This window comes from Papio anubis, chromosome 2 (assembly GCF_008728515.1).
Source record: "Papio anubis isolate 15944 chromosome 2, Panubis1.0, whole genome shotgun sequence".
In the NCBI taxonomy this organism is placed as follows: Eukaryota; Metazoa; Chordata; class Mammalia; order Primates; family Cercopithecidae; genus Papio; species Papio anubis.
Window position 1 is genome coordinate 75,812,809 of NC_044977.1, and position 22,527 is coordinate 75,835,335.

The 22,527-nt window shown below is 42.8% G+C and overlaps 1 long non-coding RNA gene across 2 annotated transcripts in view; it reads left to right on the forward strand.

Annotated features, from left to right (window-relative positions):
• Window positions 1-14,591, forward strand: part of LOC110742554 — a 38,891-nt gene extending 24,300 nt beyond the window's left edge. The window contains exons 4-6 of one of the 2 annotated variants that reach the window (XR_004182144.1): window positions 5,486-5,676; window positions 8,367-10,839; window positions 12,920-14,591. This is a non-coding gene — a long non-coding RNA (uncharacterized LOC110742554). The remainder of the gene's footprint in view (window positions 1-5,485; window positions 5,677-8,366; window positions 10,840-12,919) is intronic. The other variant, XR_002520354.2, reaches the window with a different exon arrangement.
• The last annotated feature ends 7,936 nt before the right edge of the window (window positions 14,592-22,527 follow it).

The following is a 22,527-nucleotide window of genomic DNA, read 5'->3' on the forward strand; positions in this document are numbered from 1 at the left end:
AAGAGAGAGAACCACTTTCTCAGTAGTCCCAACAAAATCCTAGCAAAGATTCCCATTGAATCTTTGCCATATGCCCAGGTGAAGAGACTGAGGCACAGAAATAAGGTGAGCAGCTGGGGACACAAGGCCCCACCCCACCACACTGTGCCTGTCTGAGGTCATGGACTGCGCTAATCAGCAACTATGGCCCAGATGCCTACCCCTGGCGGGAAAAGCAGGGGAATCAGCTCTACAGGGTCGGTCCCACATCAGTCACCTAGACTGCAGGTCGGGGGAAGTGATTGTTCAAAGGAAACCTGGTTGCTTTTACCAGAAGAAGGGAGATTGGGTGCCAGGCAGGGGAAGTCACAACTGCTCTCTACAATGAGACTGTAGAAAAGTTTTTGACAGAGAGGATATTTTTCTCTCCAGTCTGATGCTGGGCCCAAATTTCAAAGAACAGAAGGCTATTAAAAGGGCAAAGGAAGGAAGTACTAATTAAAAGGTCCCTGCCAAGCTCTAGGGTCAGAGAGAACAAAGAATCATCCATTAGGGAGGCTCCTGGCCTGGTGTTAACTGCAAGGGCTTTGGGCAGGACAGAGGTTCAGCTCAGGGCCCTTAGATGCATGAAACCTCCCGGACTTCATTTTTCTCATTTGTAAAATGGACATAAAATACCTACTTCTGTGGTTTATTGGCAGGATTGGATGCTTTAATATATGACAAATCTTTAGGCTGGTGCTTGGTACACGGCTTGTTCTCAATACATGGTAACGGCTGCAGTGAATGTTGTTGCTAAGGCTACTCAAATGTTTGAGTCCTAGAGATTCTTCCTCTTAGGCCAAAAGTCTCCTCGGCTCGTCTGAAATCTTTGGTTCTTTATTTTTATTTATATATTTAGGGACAAGGTCTCATTCTAGAGTGCAGTGGTATTATCATATCTCACTGCAGACTCCAACTCGTAGACTCAAGCAATTCTCACAACTCAGGCTCCTGAGTAGCTAGGACTACAGGTGCACACAACCATGCCAAGCTTCATTTTTTAAATATGTAATTTTGTAGAGACGGGGTCTCACTATGTTCCCAGGCTGGTCTCGAACTCCTGAGCTCATGATCCTCCTGCCTCGGCCTCCCAAAATGCTGATTTTACAGGCATAAGCCAACCACATCCAACTCTGGTTCTTTTCTTTTCAAGACAGAGTCTTGCTCTGTCACCCAGGCTGGAGTGCAGTGGTGCAGAGCTGGCTCACTGCAACCTCCACCACCCAGGTTCAAGCAGTTCTCCTGCCTCAGCCTCCTGTGTAGCTGGAACTACAGGCATGTGCCTCCTTGCCTGGCTAATTTTTTTTTTTTTTTTTTTTTTTTTTGTATTTTTAGTAGAGACAGTGTTTCTCCACGTTGGCCAGGATGGTCTCGAACTCCTGACCTCTAGTGATCCACCCACCTCGGCCTCTCGAAGTGCTGGGATTACAGGCATGAGCCACTGTGCCCAGCCTCTGGTTCTTTTTTAATAATCCCAAGATCAAGGACTTATTCTAGAACTTACGTTCCTAGAAGTCCTTTGACACTTTTCCAGAACTTTTACTCTGACTTTGGGGTTATGCAATATGGGCCACGTCAGTATGGACTACACTGGTGTTGTTGGGTATCTATTAGATGCCGGAGAAACAAGAGCCCCTATATTTCTTTGATCTGGAGTATTCAAATGACTCAGTATCTTTTCCGTATTTCCTTCATGTCGACTGGCTTTCCAAGGGCACCCTGCACAGCTACATTCCATAACCCATGTCCAGTTGCCTCTGGCCACCTTTCTAGGCTCTTCCTGCAGGACCCACTTCTCTATCTTGCCTTCCCTTCGAATCCTATCTTGCCTTCCCTTTGAGTCACAGGTTTCAGACTTGACACTCTAGACCTTCCTTGTTTCCTGACTGATACAGTCGGGTCAGGTGTCTTTTTGTAGCAAATCACAGACACCAGTTGAAACAGACTTAATTATTTAATCAAAAAGTCAGAACATAGCAGGATTCAAGGACTCGAACAATATTATCAAGTCTCAGTCTCCATCTCTTGCCTCTGTTTTCCTTCCTGCTGGCTTCATTCAGGGAGACTTTTCCCATCTCATAGCAAAATGGCTACCAACAAAGGCAGCTTACACTGTGGGGGTGACTGCATGATTTTTCCCAACTCCTCACCCATCCTGCATGCCTGCCTTTTGCCAGCGACTTTGTAGTCTCTTCTACCAGTAGAGTGCATTTGCCATCTCACTGATGTTGGGTGTAGCCATGTACTCTATTTTGGCCAAAGAAGTGTGGTTGTAAATGACAGTGTGCCAGTTCTGAGCCTAGGTGTTAAGAGGAACTGCCTGTTTCCATATGCTTTCTCTTGTGCTTATAGAATTACCATGAGGATATGCTGCAGGTAGTCTCTTTAAAAAAAAAAAAAAAAAGACATTTAGAGAGAAGCTGCCTCAGTTGAATGCAGGCTTGCAGCTGGAAGCAGAGGCATGCCAGCTAATCTGAGGAATTGTTAGCATGATAATAAACACTTTCTGATATGTGGGGCTGAGCTATATGAGGGCTCTTTATATAGCATTGTTGTGGTCATTGTTGAGTGATGCATGAACTATTTCCATTGCCACCAAAAGAGATTTCTTTCCTTCCTGATGGTTTCAGTAAAAATCCTAAAATCCATTTCAATGCACCAAACTTAGTTATAGGGCCGAAAGTGAAGAAGAGATGGCTCCCCACAGGAATTCGTGGTGCTCTTACCAGAAGATGGTATAAAGAATGTTGAGAAGTCAAAAAGACAGGTTCTCATTGCATCATCCTTAAATGGGCTGCGGGTACCTATGTCCCATATTAAGCCAGGAACCAGCCTTTTCACATCTATACCCAACTGTATAGGGCAGAGCTCAACCAGAGCTAGAACCAGTTACCAGCTGGCCTGCTAGGGATGCCCAATACATAGCCATTGGTGCTCCACCAAAATCAGAAAGACCTAACCTCTAACTTCTCTCCCTTTCCAGGCCAGAATGGGTAAGGTGGGCTTGTGCAGCTGGCAAGCTGCTATTTGGTAACTCACTGCCCTCCTCTGCAAGGCCAGTTCAACTCAGAAAAGTCATGGGCAGAATGGTTGCTGGGTCCTGATTTAGAGCAGTCCTTTCTTTGCCAGCTCTGGTCTTCAGCTGTACTCCAGGGTTTTCATCTCTAGTGGGGTGGGTGCCCCACCAAGTCTGTGTTCTTGAGAAAGAACAGACCTGCACTGAAAGCATGATGTGTCATAAATGGGACCCCTTTGCCCTGCTTTATAGGGTCTATTTAAGTCTAGTAAGCTTCCTGGTAAATACCATTGAAAATTAAGCTGATTTTTAAAACTGCAGTGGCTCTATTTTGCTTTCTTCCCCCAAATCCCACCTTTCTACTTTGAAGTTTTTCCTGCTGTTTGGCAGCTGCTGTCTTTAAGGAATGCCACTTGGCTCCAAGATATTCATGGGGCATTTTTGATGGGCATTGCTTAGGGAAAGGGCATGATTCTGCCTCTTTCTGACAGTATCATCTTCTAAAGCTGCATGACAACTCATCCTTTGGCAGGGCATTCATCGTGTAGAAGCATTTGGAGCTATGAAGAGAAGGTTCTGTTTCCTCTACTCCCCAGGGGTCACCCATCAGTCTTGTGGTACTACACACCCTCCCCCTCCGTTGAATGCCAAACCTCTTCATGGAGCTGGGAGAAAATGGTGGGAGAAGGCTGGAGAGAGGGAAAGCAAACACTGGTCAGTGTGTTCGCTCTGATTACACCGTTGTGGGTGAGACAATAGCTACAGTGAATACAAGCAGGCAGGGTTCAATGCCGCTTTCTTCCCCTCCTCAATGCAATTTTGATCCAGCCAGGGCTACCCTGCAATTTTAATCCAGCTCAGTCTAACTGGGGCAGCCCAACCTGGAAACCAAGCCTCCCTCTGTGGGGGGTGGCTCCTCTCATCATTTGGGAGGTTATTGGGACCATGCTTGGAACGTCCCGTGAACATGGGCCACTCCAAACTCACCAGAGCCTCCATGAACCAGCCTAATTGTTATTGAGATACATCTTTGATATAGACGTGATTGCAAGTACCAATTACTAAGCTACTGTCCCTCACCCTAGGTCCACCAACCACTGTTTTGTGATGCAGTGGTTGGGGCTGCCATTTCTCCCCATCAGCTGGTGCCACATTTGGTTCTGCCACTAGGAGGCACCAGAGGGAGATGGCAAAGTTGGAGGATTTAAGAGGGCCTCTCACCTTCTAGTTCCCATCAGTTTCATCCTGCCAATAGCAGTTTGTTTCAGTCTCTAGCTTTCTCAACACCCTCAGTACCAGCCTCTTAATCATTACTCTACTCCATAATTTACAAAATGTTCCTACTTTAAAAAGCCAGCCAAATGCAATGGCTCAGTGTGTAATCCCAATACTTTGGGAGGCAGAGGCAACAGGATTGCTTGAGGCTAGGAGTTTAAGACCGGCCTGGGCAGTATAGTAAGACCCCATCCCTACAAAAAGTTTGCAAGTTAGCCAGGTGTGGTGGTGCACACTTCTAGTCCCAGCTGTTTAGGAGGCTGAGGTGGGAGGATCACTTGAGCCCAGGAGTTTTAGGCTGCAGTGAGCTATAATTATGCCACTGCACACCAACCTGGGCAACAGAGTGAGACCTGCCTCAAAACAACACAACAAAAACCACCTCTGGTGTTTGTGTGTGTGTTTTCGTTGTTGTTGTTGTTGTTTTTGTTTTTTTTTAAATCTCAGTTCTGTGTGTACAATTTCACTCACAACAAAGAAGAGAAGCATCAATAGCTGGTACAATAGGGAGCAGGGTCGCCTCCTTCCTAAAGATCCAATTTCATCCCGGGTGGTGGATAAGGCTAAGAAGATAAAAAATGACCTTTCACCTCCGGGGACAGTAATGTAAAATTAATTTGAGGCTTTGAAACTAATGAGCTGGCCCGTCCTGGTGCGTACCCCATGAATAACACAGTATGTGCACAGCCAGGAACCCAGCGATCTTTCTTCCTCAGATGGGGCTTGGGATGGGAGGGGGGATGAGAAAGAAACTCATTTTGAAAAATAATCCTCAGAGGAGAGAGGTCTGCTAGGTCTCCATAAACCCAGTATTAGAGGGAGGAAGGGGGGGAGGGGAGGAAGAGAGAGAGAGAGAGGGAAAGAGAGAGAGAATTATGTGCTTTTAATCTGCTTAGCTTTTCACTGCTTAATAGCTAAAGGGCTCAGACAGGCAAGAGTATTGTGAGGTGGTTAAGTCCATGAACTTGGAGTTAGACCCCTTGGGGTCTAGCTTTGATTTGTGACTTTTTAGCTGTGTGATCTCCAGCATGTTTTTAAACTTGTGTTTTTGGGATGTTTGGATTAGACAGTACATGGAAAGTACTTGTGTTTAGGCTAAGAATCTGGTTATTTTTGCATTTTTTGACGGTGATTGAGGAAGGCGGGAACAATTCGAGGGTGATTTATCCACAGAATATGAAGTCTGAGGTTTCTGCTCTGACAAGAGGAAATGTCTAACAGCAGAAGACAAAGGTGAAACCGGGCTGATACCAATCACTGGGAAACTAGCTTTGGCACCTCCAGAGAATGAACCATTTCACAGCCTAGCGGACCAGCCATGGAAATGGCTGCCTGGAGAGGCAGTGATCAGCCCATCCCCGCAGGTATGCAAACAGAAGCTCTCTCCACTGTATGAAAGGATGTGTTCACTTATTTCTTTTCTTTTTTTTTTTTTTTTTTTGGTAGAGACAGGGTTTCACCATGTTGGTCACCATGTTGGTCATGTTTTGATCTCTCAACCTCGTGATCCGCCCGCCTCGGCCTCCCAAAGTGTTGGGAGTACGGGGCGTGAGCCATCACGCCTGGACTGTGTTCACTTATCTCTAAGGATCTTTCTCCCATTCAAATGCTGGCTCTTCCACTTGCTAATTGTGTTGCCTAGGTCACCCAATCTCTTGGAGGCTGGGCTGCTTTATCTGTGGAATCAGGCCAACGGTGCTATTGGCCTCCCTCTTATGATCTCCCTCCCTTTCCCTTTTACTCCCTCCCTGCCACAAACTAATGCTCATGATGTGCTGGGTACTGTGCTAGGCTTGGGAGATACTCAGAGGAAGAAGATGGTATAAGCACTCCCTGGGAAAATACTCAAACATTTAGTTTTAGGTTTAGAAGAAGACAGACAGATGAACAGATAGTTATAAAGCAATTCCACAGATGCACAGATGAGATATGCATTGAGTATTCTGGAAGCACAGGGGAATGCATCTAACTCTTCAGGTGTGAGGCAGAGATGCAGTCAGAGAATGCTTTGGTATTGGGCATCGGTATAATAATTAAATGGCGGGGTATCTCCGGTAGAGGAAGCCATATGAACAAAGACCCAGGGACAAGAAGACAGCGTGGTGTGCAGGGAACTATATAAAAGGCAGCACAGCCAAGATGCAAAATGTGAGGGAAGAGTGACAGGCAATGAGGCTGAAGAGGCAGACAGGGGCTAGATCACAAAGGCCCTTGTCTTCCATGTTACAAATGTGAACCATGAAACATCGATGGCTGATTTTAAGTAGGAGACTGGCATGGTTAGGTTTCCATTTGGAAAGACCTCTCTCGAGACTGTGTAGAGGATGAGTTAGGAGGAGACAAGGCCAGACCACCAGCTAGCAGTGTTGAAGTCAGGAAGTCATCTAAGCTAGAATGATGATGCCATGAACCATGCTTCTTACGGGGTTGTGGTGAGAATCTGATGATGGAATGCCCCGGGAAGCTTGTAATAAAACATGAACTGCTTCCCACAAGCCAAGGGTCATTATAATTATGATCACTCTACAAAATATTGGTTTGGATGCCCATCATATAAACTGAGTCTCCCCAACACTTACCCAAACAGTGGCAACAAAATCCATACATTTAGTCAAAACCAGTATAAATGGTTGTTGTGCTTAACAAGAACCATTTAAAAAGTGATGAAACCACTGGGTTGAGAAATAATTTTGCAGATGCTTCTGGGATACAAAGGACTAAATTTTGGTGCTGCTGGAAAGAATGGGGGAGAGAAGCACAATATTAAATTTTGGGCAAACTTGAAATGCACAATTAAATGCAGGCAAACTGGGAGGGCAGATGATACTCTTTGAATAAAACTTATAATAGATTTGGCACAAGAGGGTACTGGAGATGGGCCCAAATGTCTCAAATTTGCTGAACTGTTTTTGCAGACAGCTGGGAATTTACCAGCATTATCCTTTTTTTTTTTTTTTAACCAGAATATTTTGGATTTTGTAGACATGCCCTGGAATGCCCCATCTCAGGGAAGGCTAGAGGAATGTCTCAGTGCAAGTGTGGTGTCTGCTTCTAGTGATGTTTATGGCAGAGCTGAACATTGTCTTTAAAATTAACAATAGATGTGCATAAATCTTCCTCAGTTACCTAGCAACTGATACAAGACAACACTGAGGTTCACAGGGCTCGGTGGAGGTAAACCTGTTTTAGGAAATACCTGCGAGCATTTTAGTAATGCCTGGAGATTGCTTGGAGGGAAAGGAAGACAAATTAACATGACTAATTAAACGTTTAAATTCCTTTGTTTTTTGTTTTTGTTCCTGGGTTTTGTTGTTGTTGTTGTTGTTGTTTGTAAAAATTGAATCAAATAACAAAAACCTTTCCTAAATCTCTGAGGTTTCTAGCAACAACGAGGGTTTCACAAACACTAGCTAATTTCTGAGGCCCCTTTCAAGGCTAAAACTTTTGGCCACATATTAGCTGTATTGCCTCATGAGTAAAATGAGAGGTTAGACTAGGGGAATTGTAGTTTCATCCACATTTCTAGGGTGTGTGGTGCAATAGGGCTTTTAGACCAGTTTTGTTGAATCAGACACCAAAGGCATGAATCTGGAATCAAAGTGAATTTTTTTAAAAAGAAAAGATGTTGAAATAATGAAGCGAAGAGACATAGGACTTAAGGAATACATACACACACACACACACACATTTACTCTCCATGTGTATGTATGTACGTATTTATATATATATATAATCAGTTTATATATTAGATCTAGGTTACACATTCAATGCTGCATGGCCCAGCAGGTGACACAGCCACATCCCTTGCCAAGGAACCACAGTGAGCCAGAGAATGCGTCCTAGGTCTTCCAGATCTGTTGATTTTTCAAATAGCCAGAAATCCAGAATTTGTGGAGAATCTCCTATTGTTAAAATATTGACAACTGATTTGAAGTGTTTTTAAAAAGCACTCTGTGGGCTAAACAAAGTGAATCTGCCTTAAAGCAAAAGTTCCAAATGTGTAATTATCTTTTTACATATTATATGGTTAATTAAGACTCACTTTATTTGACAGGGTGAAGATAAGCTTGTGTAGGCCACTGGCTAACACAGTTCATCCCATGCCTCCTACATACCAAGCACTGTGCCAGGCGCTTTTCATGTCTGGCATCCTCAGAATCCTCCAAAAGGTGGGTGATATGGTTTGGCTGGGTCCCCACCCAAATCTCATCTTGAATTGTAGCTCCCATAATCCCCACATGTTGTGGGAAGGACTTAGTGGGAGATAATTGAATCATGGGGGCAGTTTCTCACATACTATTCTCATGATAGTGAATAAGTCTCATGAGATCTGATGTTTTCATAAGGGGTTTCTGGTGTGGCTTGGCTCTCATTGTCTCTTGCTGATGCCATGTACAAAGTGCCTTTGGCCTTCCACCATGATTGTGAGGCCTCCCCAGATATGTGGAACTGTGAGTCCATTAAACCTCTTTTTCTTCCTAGCCAGTCTCAGGTATCTCGTTATCAGCAGCTTGAAAATTGACTAATACAGTGGGTGTTATTTATCACAGAAGTTTGATCTCTAGTATAAAGATGAGGATGCTGAAGCTGGGAACCCCAGAGGCATGCTGAAGATCAGGTAGCTCCTGAGTCCTAGACCCTCCATTTCAAGTCCCATCTCTCTGACTCTTAACTCTCCAGCTGCCTGCTCTTAGGACTGTGACTCACCTGCAACATTTCTCTGAAGATGTGTTAGGAAACTGTCTTAGTTTGCTAGGGCTGTCATAACCAAGAACCACAGACTGGGTGGCTTAAACAACGGACATTTATTTTCTCCTAATTCTGCAGGCTAGAAGTCCAAGATCAAGGCTGGTTTCTTCTGAGGCCTCTCCCCTTGGCTTGCAGATGGCTGTCTTCTCCCCGTGTCTTCATATGGTCTTCCCTGTGTGTATGTGTGTGTGTGTGTGTGTGCACGCGCGTGTGTGTCTGTGTCCTGAACTTTTCTTACAAGGACACCAGTTATACTGGGTAAGGAGCCACCTGAATGACCTATTTTTACCTTACTTCCCCCTTTAAAGATTCTATTTCCAGATATAGTCACATTCTGAGATATCAGGGATTAGGACTTTAACATATGAATTTGCGGGGGTTGGGGGGAGGCATAATTCAACCTGAAACAGAAGCCATCAAATTTTTCCCCTCATTTCTTTCCCTTGAATATTACTATTGGAAGGACAGAGAGCGATTTCTTGAGCCCAGGGAATTGGAGCACCTGAGGGGCGGTGCTTATCTCCTGACCCCCACCCCACTAGGCGACCTAGCTGCCGCAGCTCAGTCCCAGAAGAAGGTGATACATTTTTGCACACTGGAGCCACAGTTAACCAGTTCCCAAACCACAGCTTCAATGTTTTAGAATGCATAAAACATGAGATCACATTTAGCAATGGCACTGTTTTATTTGGCATCACTGGGTATATCTGCGTGTCTTCATCTAAAATAATACTGATGCAGATGAGAAGCATTATTTATCATGTCAAAAATTAGAAACAACCTCAATGTCCAACAATGGGGTTTAATAGGATAGAATTTTATGCAGCCTTTGGAAACTGCTGTGGAAAAGTATTTGTGGTGTGAGAAAATAATCATGACAGATGAAGTGGGGGGAAAAAGCAAGTTGCAAAGAAATAGGTATAGTTGGATCCCAATTTTTTGAAACAGGTTTATTACATATACATATTTATATGTATATATGTGTGTGTATATATGTGTTCATCTGGAAGGGTATACTCCAAAATATTTAAAATTGTTTTCTTGCAGTGATGGAATTATGTGTACTTTAAGTTTTTTTCTTCTGTTTTTCTAAGTGTGTGTCACATATTTTCTAAAATAGACATATTACTTTTGCAATTCAGGGGAAAATCTTAAAGATGAAAATCTTGATATCCACTCGGTTTATAGAAAGTTTCCTCTCACTTAGCCTTTTTCGTAAGGAGCTGCCTCACAGCTTTCCACGTAGGGCTGCATTTACAAAAATATAATTTACTCACCATTTTCCAGATACAGCTCTCAGCCACAATTACCTGGATTCTAGAATAATTTTTGTGACTGGCCTGAGAACCTCTTCTCTGTTTTTGTTTTTTCACCTGGCACTATTTTCTCATTAAAGGGTTTTAGGAGTGAATGCAGAGAAAGAGTGGAGCCCCACAGACCTGGAAAAAAAAAAAGCTCTTAAAATAAATAAATCAGTGGACTAGTTTAATGTGTCTAAAATATCATCCAAGGAGACACAAAAAGAAGCAGGATGTAACTTCACAGTGACTTTGTTCCTTCTATTTCTCTTTACTTATTTGAGAGATCCTTTAAGCACACTTCCCTTTTAACAGAATGTACTTTGGCTAAATACTCCTATGATGTTATGCTTTTACAAAGGAGAGGTTTGTGGAGGATAATGCTGTCAGGCTTGGAAGCGGCAGTAGAGATCACATTGCCCAGCTCTTGGCATCATTGGTTCCCAAAGCTCTGAATCCCCTGGAGAGCTTTTGTAAAAGGTCAGTGCTCCACAACATGGCAGAAATAGAAGGGGCCTGGGTCTGTGGGTTGTGAAAGCTGTGATTCTTTTGATTTTTAGCCAGGTTGAGGAACCCACTTCCCTATGGCTCCTGCATTCCCTCCTCAATATCACAATAGGTGGTTACCTGAACACTTGTAGATATGAAAAATTTTCTACCTCAAGAGCTAGCCTTTTCCATTCTTGTACTGCTGTGCCTATTGCAATTCTTTTTTTTTTTTTTCATATAATCTGGATTCCTCCAATTCAGGAAGCAAAAAATGGAGACATTTTGCTGGTGTAACCCAAATAAATTCCAAGGCCCCATGTGGTCCAATCTCTGCATACAGTCACATCTTCCAAAGCAAAAACAATTACAATGGAAACTTTACCTGCAATACCCACAGAATGTTATAAGGGGCCCAGCTGATAACCCATGGTAGCATTTCTCAAAATCCTCTTCTCTTTCTTTCTTGATTTTCTCAGTTATACCAGAGCTTCTCATTCACCACCCCAACCCCAAACATCTCCAAGAGCAGCCCACTTGCCCTTTCAGGCTCTCTGTCTTTGACCTCTGTTCTCTCTCAGCAATACAGTATTTAGATTGATTTTGCCTCTCTGTCTGCCTTCATCCCTCTCTCTGCCTTGCCCATTACCCAGACTTTTCACAACAAAGGAGAGCCCACGAAATATCTAGTAAACAAAAATCTTTCCCCTTTCTTCCGTTCTACCTGGGCCTGTTTCTTTTTGCCCAACATCCTGATTTTGAATTTTTTTTAAAGCCAGAAACTGGGGAAAGGAGAAGCAAACATCAAAGACAAAATTCCCTTTATTGAAAATGACAGGAGACGGTTACAATTGGGCACTGTTGCACATTAATAAGCCTTGTGTTCATCACAATAATGACTTCCCATCTGTTCATTGCAAGACCACAGACTCCTACATGGTTTACACATTTCCTCCTCATTCTTCTTGCCATCTCCCCACCCCTAACAGGTGTCATAGGTGTTCACAAACAAATCCCATTAACTACCAACTCAGGTATGTATTTTTTTTCCCCATGCCCTACTCTAGTTCCCTCCCTCTGATAATGTCTATGGCTGAGTTCTTCCCTGATTACCATGTTGGGGGATATTAAACAATACTGCTTCATGCACCAGTGACTTATAGTGAATTATAGCATCACACTTAGAATCATAGTCTCTTCATGAGCTAAGCCTGATGACTTAATCTCTCTCTGTGTCAGTTTCCTCGTCTGTAAATGGGTTGTGAGAATTAAATTAACTTGCTTAGCACTGCAAAATGTTGGCTCTCTACATATGTCAACATTTCCATTTTTCTTTTTACCATTCTTTTTTGGAGGGGACAGGAAGAAGAGAAAGGTGAGTCTGCTAGGAAGTGAAGAGGACCTGGTAAAGACTTAGAGCAGGAGCCAGCAAACTATGCTGGACCAAACTGGACCTACCGCCTGCTTTTGTCAATAAAGCTTTATTGAAACACTGTCATGCTCCTTCATCTATGGCACTTTTGTACTATAATTGCAGAGTTGAGTTGTTGCGATAAAGACTGTATGACCCACAAAGCCTTAAATATTTCCTGTCTGACCCTGTACAGAAAAAATTGCCAACTCCCGATTTAGAATATAAAAATAGAATCACTTTTTCATACACTTTGCCATTGATGAGATGAATGTCATATGAGGCTTTCTCTTTCAAGTGAAGTGGTTAACTGTTGTCAGAGTTTCTGCATCTGAGTCAACTCTTACAAACAGCAAGAGTTAACATCTCTGAGGCCTAATCCAAAATAAGGTTATGTTCTTTAGAAGCCTGGCCAGTTCTCCTAGGAATACAAGGAATGTAGTGTGAGATAGTATTGCAATTCTGATAAGGACACTGGGACAGGGATGCCCAAGGGCTCATGCATGTCCATGCTTCTCCTCTTCTTAGGCACAAAGCTAGCTGATGCTTCCCAGTTCTCTTGCAGTAAAGGAGGCCATGTCTCAAGCTTGTGCCAATGAAATTTGGGGAAAATATGTCCACCACTCCTCGCTGACTCTTCACCTTCTCTTTTCTTGTCTGCAGGTCAGATTCAGACAATCCAGTGGAGCACTCTGAAATTGAGAGGAAGTGGTCCAATAGAATTTTCCGGAATTATGGAAATCTTCTATTTTGTGCATACTTAGTATAGTAGAATCTAGTCACATGTGGCTATTGAGAACTGGAAATATGGCTAATGCAACTGAGAAAGTGAATTTTTACTTTTGATTCATTTAAGTGTAAATGGTCACATATGATATCACTGCCATATTGGACATTGCAGTTTGGAAGATGGCAGATGCAGCCTTAGAAGAATCATTGGCCTGAATGTCTAGGCGGAGCAGAGCACCACCTTCCCACTCACTCTTTCCCTCCTCTCGCCCCCTCCCCTGCCTCACTTGCATCAGACTGTGATGTGAGCAAAAGCATGAAATAGCTCTTTTGATAGGCCTGTGAGACTTGCTGTTCATTGGACTAGCTAGACTGCTCTGACTCATACAGACCCAAATCCTGGCAACCACTTTTATGAAGAAATGACAATTCAGTCTACTACTTGTCCATTGTTACATGCCCAAGGAATGTGAGGGGCCTCTGCTTGGATCTAGTTTTCAACCTAGTCTATGGCATTGATTATCCTGTTCAAAAGACAAAAGAGGTGACTTGATGGGCACTTAACATCTTGGCCATACTGGCCCCATCTGCATGCTATGTAGGAAGTTTTAGTTCATTTAAACTGAAGTTCTAATGTTTTTGTTTTGTTTTGTTTTGTTTACAACCATTTAAAATTGTACATGTCCCATACATGACAGAGAAAGGGTTGTCTGGTTGGACGATTTTTGGCTTGCAAAAAGAGAACACAAAAGAAAAGCGTACATTTTAATACTGAAGAGACCAAATTCTCTGCTGAAGAGGAAATGAACTACATATTCAGAAGGGTCCTGCCAAGAGGCCAAACAGACTGTGCTCTCTTGGGGGTGTTCTCAGTGGTGATGAGAACACCACTTTTTTTTTTAAAGTCATTTTCAAGGTGAGATATTGACTTGCTGCTAGAGCAGGACAACTGGTCTCTCTTTCATTGCTAGCAGCAGAGTAAGGGTCTTGCAAGTTTGAGGCAGCAGCAGAAAAAGGGTCTTCAAGTTTCAGTCCAAAGCAAGAAGAGCTAGAATTTCACCAGCTATCTCACCTACTCTGTGCCCACCTGTTTCTGGATGAAGCACTGTGACATCTGTTTTATTGTAAAGAGAACCAACTTTGGAATCAAATGGAACCTGTGTTGAAATCCCGAATCTGTCACTAGCTTGGACAAGTCACTTCACTTCTCTCAACCTTGTTTTATTCCAGTTAGGAATAATAGTAAGCCTATCCCACAGAGCTGTAGCAAGGTTAAAATGAATGATGGTCTATAGAAGCATTTAAAATAGGGCTTCATACAGAGCTGGTACCTGGGGAGACTGAGGGTTTGAACCACATAGTTCCACTCTGGCAAATCACAGAGGGGCTGTAGGATGGTCCTTTAAGGAGGATGTGTTATGGGCTAATTGGAACAGTGCTTCTTAAACTCCAGTGTGCATTCATATTGCTTAGGGTTTTTGTTTAAATGCAGATTCTGAGTTACTAGGATTATGCAATTTGAATAAGCTTGCAGATAATTTCATGGCTGCTGGTTTCCGACATCACCTTTGAGAAGCAAAGAATTAAAGGTCTTGTCCTGATCGGTCTCCTTCTCCTGTTATCTATGCAAAAGAGATACACTGTTTACTTTGCATAGTGAGAGGGCAGGTACAAAAGTAGGATGAGGATAATGTAGCATGAGCACAGAGAAGGAAAATCTAGGATGATGAGTAAAGAAATTGTGGGAAAAGAGATGGATTCAAGGCTTTCAATCCTGACTAGACTTTAAATTCACCTGGAGAGCTTTAAAAAAAAACTAGCCATTGCCTAGTCCCAGGAATACTGATTTAATTGATTAGGATGGGGCCAGACATGACATATTAAAGAAAATGACTCCCCAGATTATTCTAGTGTGTAGCCAGGGTTAAGAACTGCTGGGCTAGACAAATGAGACAACTTTCCCAGATGGAAAGAATCAGGAAGGGGTCTTATCAAGATATTATGTCAGGTTTGGTTTTCAGAGGGCTGATAGGAAAGAAAAAGAAATGCTTCATGGAAATTGCAGGTAAGACAGGCCAGCTGGTTGAAACCTTGAAAAATCAGATCATTTGATCAAATTGTTCCCAAAACATGAAATCTCTGCCTCAACCGAAATAATCACTTAGCTCTGGGCTTTTAAAGAAATCTGTTGGTCTGTTGGGAAGCTAGGGTAAATGGGAGAAGTGAAATCCATGCCGTTGTTTGGAACTGGAGACTTTTTAACAATTCATTAACATTGTCGGTTTGGTTGTCCTCTGTGATCAGAAGCTGTTGAATGATGTTCATCTGAGCACAGAAGCCAGCCTTTTCTGCAGCATTAACCAGGCCTCAGTCCAGTGGGTCTCTAACAGGGTGCCATGAGCCCAGCACAAGTGCTCCAACACATTCTGACCAATGAGCATAATTAATTTGTTGTAATTGACTTTACACTCTTGAAGCCCAGGTGTAGACTTCTTGTTACCAGAAGCCAGCTCAGACATGGCCCTTTGCCAGCCTCAACACAAAGCTCAGCCCTCTTCCAGGATTCCCTAAGAGCTAGGCATGTCAAGCATCTGAACATAATATGGTTTTACAGAAGATTTCTTACATCTGCGGTGGGGCCAGCTGAGGCACTGAACGTTTTGTTCGAGCAATCCCCATTGGACACATCTCTCCCCTGAATCCCTGTCTACACAGCCAATAAGGTGATTCTCCTCTGTCAGCCTCCCTAGCCCTCAACCATTCTTTTATTCCTTTACAAGACAGCTGAGTTTAGCCCTGTCCTAAGTGCTCCACACTCGGCTGCCTGCACCCAGGCATAGCAAACACAAAGCCCTTCAGAACCCCAGGCCCACCCTCTTTAGATATGTTATAAACTGTTACTGTTGATGAGGTCATTCCAGTGGGTGTCAAGCTGGACACAGCTTCTGGTAAGAAGAAGAAAGCATAGCAGATTCAAATCTCAGCCAAAGAACCTGGCCGTGAAAAGCCTTTGCCTAAAAGGTCATGCAGTCCACAGTTCTACTGTACAGCTGCAGCCTGGAATCACATGTGGAGTTCTTAAAATGCTGATGGCTGGGCTGTACCCCCTGAGATTCTGCTTTAATTGGTCTGGGGTGTGGCCTGGGCATTAGAATTTTCTTAAAGTTCCCAAGTCATTCCTGATACGCAGCCAAATTTAAGAGACATTGTTCTAAAGAGGCTTAGTGCTAAAGGCCAAGTGAAAAGGGCAACCAGTCCTACATTATAGTTGCAATTGCTTTGTCCTCATTACTGACCTGTTTGGTCTTGTTTTGAGTCTTTTAATCCCTTCAGTTGAACTCTCCAAAATTCTACCATTGGACAGTATAAGCACAGAAAGGTTGGGAACCACTCAGTAATTCGGAATCTCAGTGAGACAGAGGCCATTAAATGTCTCTCTCTCTCTCATTCTCTCTCTCTCTGTGTGTGTGTGTGTATGTGTGTCAGACAGAGGGAGAGAATTTATTTTTGAGTTAGAATTGAGGAGAAAAATGAGCTCTGTGTGGCAAACCAATAACCTTGGTTTCTTGATGACACTCACGCATAGACTAGGGAACTAGGGGAAATAGTGTGTGTGGAAACTGCCTCTCCTCCCCTTTTCATGGTTTCTATTCAATTGATGGAAGCTATGCCAAATTCAGCCAATGCAGAAAAATAATACAAAGGCTGCAGGAGAGCTCAGGGAAAGGAGCAGCTTTGCCAGGTGAGCTGGAGAGAGTGGTCGGGGATTACGGGGAAACAAATGCAGTCAAGGGGAAAACAGCAAGAGAAAGTCCACTCAACTCCCCCAAAATATGCTGTTACCTCAGACCCATGTGGGTCCTTCAAATGCCTTTTTGTGTGAAGGGGCACTGGGTGCGCCCAGAAGGTGCACAGCAGGGCAATCTTGTGTGGGTTTGCTTGTGTGTCTATGTGACAGAGAGAGAGAACATCTTAATAGAAAGCTATCCCCAAAGACGGGAAGGGATCATGAAAACTTGGGACAACAAACCTAGGCTTCGTTCCTTCTGAAACCCCCTTCTCTTACCAGCATACTTGTCGGGGAAGTCACACAGCTACAGCGAGTGTTTGTTTCCTTTTCTGACCTCACTGTGAGTCTTGGAGTCCCAATGTAATAGTTTTGAATGTACTCTGCAAACAGTAGACTGGGACACAAGTGAAAGGGATTATCCAAAAGTCAGCTTTGCATATTTGTGCTTGTTTAGGGCTATTGGGAAAACAGGGAGCACAGTACTCAAAAGTCTTCAAATCCCTGGTTAAAGGGAGTGACAGAAGAGCTGCACCAAAAATACACTTTTTTAAAAATTATTATTACAAAAGACACATATGTTCATGGGGAAAACAACTCTAGAAAATTGCAAAGAAATAAAATTTGAATTTTTTTCCTTCTAAAGAAAAGTAGTATTTTTTGTACATGATAATTATGAATATTTGAAACCCATTTATATTTCCAAAGTGTTTCTTAATTCAAAACAATACTTCCTTCCTATAGAAATTAAGAATATATAGATAAGAAAAAGTAACAAAAGCCCCCTATATTTTATCATCTAAAGATAACTCTTAGTCTTCAAGAACTTTAAAAAGTCAAGTAATTAGCTGGGTGCGGTGGCTCACACCTGTAATCCCAGCACTTTGGGAGTGTGAGGCGGGTAGAGCATGAGGTCAGGAGATCGAGACCATCCTGGCTAACACGGTGAAACCCTGTCTCTACTAAAAAAAAAATACAAAAAAATTAGCCGTGTGTGGTGGCGGGCACCTGTAGTCCCAGCTACTCGGGAGGCTGAGGCAGGAGAATGGCATGAACCTGAGAGGCAGAGCTTGCAGTGAGCCGAGACTGTGCCACTGCACTCCAGCCTGGGCACAGAGCGAGACTCCATCTTAAAAAAAAAAAAAAAGTCAAGTAATTATTTTATATTTTCACTTTTAATTAGTATAAAAGGAAAACACATTCATTTTTTAAAAATTAGATAAGCAAAAGAGAAACTATGAAATCACTTAAAATTCAATCCCTAAAACAATCCTAACTAGTAACATTTTTTGTTGTAGTTGGTGGACTTCTTTATTTCCAAATATGTGTGTATTTTTGAAAGTATAAGAGGTACCCCAAATCTTCTGCAAATGTAAATTCATATTGTTATGTTGTAGCCTGATTTTAGACTGGAACAATATTCACACAAATTTTCTCATATCCTACATCATTTTTAACATCTGGGCAGAGTGCCATTGGAAGGATATACCATTATTTATTTTTACTTAATGGATCCTAATGTTAGATATTCAGATCATGTGTGATTTTTCTTCTCATCTTAGAAACAACACTGTTGTGACTGTCCCTCCAACTACAGTTTTCTTTTTTTTGTAATTTACTTTTCAGGATAAGCTGAGCCCATGGCACCACAAAATTCCAAGGCTTCTCAAAGAAAAAGCTATATGCTGTTTAGTGTAGTACTTTATATCTTTTCAGATATTTTTGCTTTAAATATATTAGGATATACTTATACATTCAAGATTATTTAAATCCTGTGAAATAGCCCACCTGCACTGCTCTCTGTATTCCAGTTATCTCCTGATTTCTTTCTGATGACATATGTCTGATTCATGCCTAGACAAGAAAATGTATAGACTACAGAAGAGTGCTCATTGGGAAGGAGGAGGAAAGCCCCTCTATAATCCCACCACTAAGAAAAAAAATCATCTTTCCAGTCATCCTGAACTCCCCCACCACCCATGGCTTTAAATACTCTTTTTAAAATTACCATTTGCAGACTTCTGACTCAGAAGACGCTTTGATAGAGCTGCTAAGTGTTGGCTACTATTCAGGGAGATTTTACCCCTTTTGCCACATTCAGAATTGTTTCTGGTAGGTTACGGAAATAAGTGTGCACATGTGTGAAGCTGCTCTGAGCTATTGTATTCCTTCCTAGTTTAGAAAGTACTTTTTGGACACATTGCTGAGGTTTCCCGCAGGTATGTGAGAACAGCGGGCCAGAAGCTTTGCCTGGCTTAAAAGTCACAGATTTATACAAAAAAAATAGAAAAGCCAAACTACACAAGACAGGAACCTATATATAGGTCAAGAGAAGGGGAGACACAGAGCTTCTCACTGCAGCTGATCCAGATTTGATGTAAGAAGACCTCAGGCAACAAGGGCACAGTTCTCAATTTAGATAAATACTTTTACATTTCTGGTTATGAAATGAACACGTTCATTATAGGAAATAGATTTAAGAGGCAGAAAGGAAACAAAACTTTATAATTTCACGATCAATACATTTTAATGTGTTGTGTATTTCTTTCCAGTTTCTTGATGCATATTTTAGGAGCAATTACAGGCAAACAGTCTATTCGGGTTTTGTTTTTCCACCTTACATTATAGCAAAGGCGTCTTCCCATGTTGACAATTGTGTATGAGGATCTCTTCAAGTTCCTTTAGTAACTGTATTGCCTTGAGAGATGAAGAAAGAACATACATCAAAGATGTCTATGAACAGCAAATGCAGTGATAAAGCTAAAGGAAATTGTCTACTATTCACCTGCAGCTGACAGCAAGAATGTATTTTCCTTCCTGGGTTACTAAACTTTGTCTTCCTAAGCAAGATAAAGTGGTTGTTGAATAGATAAAGAAGATACTACCTCTCATACATGAATCTCAGGTGTAAATAAGCCCATAGAATACTGGCTCAAACTCAGAGGAGACTCAGAAGAAATAGAGCAGTGGGGACTGGGCTTAGGAAGGGGTTCTTTTTATGGCAAGCATCAGGAGAAACCCTTGGAGCATTGTTTGTGGGTTGGGATTGGGCCACATGCACATGGCTTATTCATACAACATTTAAAGTCCACTCACATCTTCTTGGCATCTCCTCTTTGATCACACAACAAAAGTTAAAGGCCAGAAACACTCCACCCATGCTCCCAATGATGTTATCATTGCACCCTCCACCAGCCACATCTGAGGCAAGACACCTGCTCCTAGCTCTTGTAGCTCCACTGAGGGAATGTGAATAAGGCAACACTTCCTCAAGATATTCACCCTCCATCTGTTGGAAACTTGTAATGCACTAATTTTGTTACTGACTTTTGCTAAAACTTTTCATAATTAAAATACTAATAGGTGATATCCACAATCACAATGTGAGCACTTCCCTAACCTCCTGGCCTTTTCCTCTAGATACAAGGCCGCAGAGCTGGGTGTGTGGTGCTCTGCTGAGAAAGCCAGGTGAGCATCCGGCCCTGTTACTGACTCTAATCTCCGGCTGTGATTGCTAACATCTCTTCCCCCTCCCCCTACCTAATCTACTGCCTTAGATTTAGTTATTTAACAAATGTTTGTTGAACATTTGAAATGAGTCAGATGCTGTGCTAAGCCTGGGCTAATGAATAGATAAAAAAGCCAGGGCATTTACCCTCTGTGGGTATATCATCTAATGGTGATAATGGGTGGTGAGTAACTTAGATAAAGCAATATAAGGAAATCTATCCTTAATGTCCCTGAGTTTTGGAACATTTTTACCAGGGCCACGATTAAGATGAGGTGAGTGAGGCAGGGTTATATAAGTAAAGGGTAGAATCCTGTCTTTATTTAAAATGATATTCTGTTTATCATGGAGGTTTTTTTTGGTGTTAACTTTGATTCTTTAGAATATTGAATAAAAACATGGTTTATTTCGGTTACTGAGTTTCTTAGCACCCCAGCACATGTTGCTCCCAAAGTAAAGGCCTTCTTTGCCTCATCCTAATTGTGGCCTACAAACAAAACCAAACTTGACTGTCTAGGCAGTGAAGACAATCAGCTGACACTGATCCACTGGGTATGTCTGAGTTGTGGCCCCTATTCTTTTGAATTTGGTGTGTAGGTGGTTTGGCCTTGCCACTCATTTGCTGTGCCACTCCAGGCAAACACCTTTTCTTATCAAAGTTCAGTGTCTCATCTGTAAAACACTAAGTTTGGACAGTTTTCTTTTTTGACAATGAGAAGAATGTCTTCTTTCAAGAAATATTTATAGACAACCTACTAGAGGCAGGCATTGTTACAGGTTCTAGGGCGACTGAAGCCAAGAAGACAACATCCTTTCTGTTGTGCAACTTAGGTTTGGGTGAGGACAAATAAATAAGCAAACAAGATCATTTCAATGTATGCTACACGTCGTATTAGTGTGTGCGAGATCATATTAGTGTGAGAGATGTTACAGCGGGGGCCAGGAAAGTTCTCTCAGGGAAGGTGATATTTGAGTAGAAACATCAATGATAAGCCAGCACGTGACCTGAATCTCTCAGACTTACTAAGTTTTTCCCTCTTTGACAGTTAATCTTTGTTTTTATTTATTTTATAAGGACAGGGTCTTGTTCTAACACCTAGGCTGGAGTGCAGTGGGGCCATCATAGCTCATTGTAACTTCAAACTCCTGAGCTCCAGTGATCCTCCTGCCTCAGCTTACCAAGTAGCTAGGACTACAAGTGCACACTACCATGACTGGCTAATTTTTTACTTTTTATAGAGATGGGATCTTGTCAGATTGCCCAAGGTGGTCTGGAGCTCCTGGCCTCAAGAGATTGTCCTGCCTCCCCCTCTGAAAGTGTTGGGATTACAGGCGGGAGTCATGCCTGGCCATGACAGCTAATCTTTAATGAGCCTTAGTCTGTGCCTGTTATAATAACTATATATGTCCCAACTCAGCTCTCTCAACAATGGTGTGAGATAAGGACTCTTGTTACATCATTTAAAAAATTATTATTGATAAGGAGACAGAGGCACAAAGAGGTTAATTTGGGGAGATCACCAGCTAATAAGTGTTGGAAAAGGTAATGGGAGAAAAGGCACTAAAGGCGTGATGGTTTTAAAGCTTGAATACAATGATTCAACAGTTACTTAATGAGCATCTACTATATTCTAGGCACTGTACAATTACATAGGGGCGTGATTCCTCCTCCTCCTCCACTTCCTCTTCCTCTCCCAACACCTAATGAACACTAGATTCCAGGCACAGTACAAACTTTTAAAATAATCAATTTTCGAGGGTGAGAGGGCTGCTCTATAGCTTAATTGTGGTGGTGGTTACAGGTCTGTACGAATTTGTCAAAACTGGCAGAACTGTGCACTAAAAAAGGGTGAATTTACTGTACGTGGATTATACCTTAAAAAAACTCAATCCTCATCCTTCCATCTCCACTCCCCTACCCCAGCTACAGCGGCAGGGGGGCGTGAAACGGTCCCTGCCCCTAGGCTGGGGACAAGGGTGAGGGACGAGCCTTCGGGGGCGGGACCAGGTGAGCGCCGGGAGTTGTGCCCAGTGGGCCTGGAAGCCAGGAAAAGGGAGAAAGTGGCCCCAGCTGGGTGCGGGGGAGGGATGGGAAGAGCCGGTGGACCGCGGGGCGAACCCGGGAGGGCGGGGGGATGCCGGGAGAGAGGGAGGGACCTGCGGGCGGGGAGGGAGAGGCAGAGGAAAGGGAGGAGGGGTAGGCGTGAGCTCCGGAGAGAGCCGGGGGCTGCAAGGCGGAGACAGCCA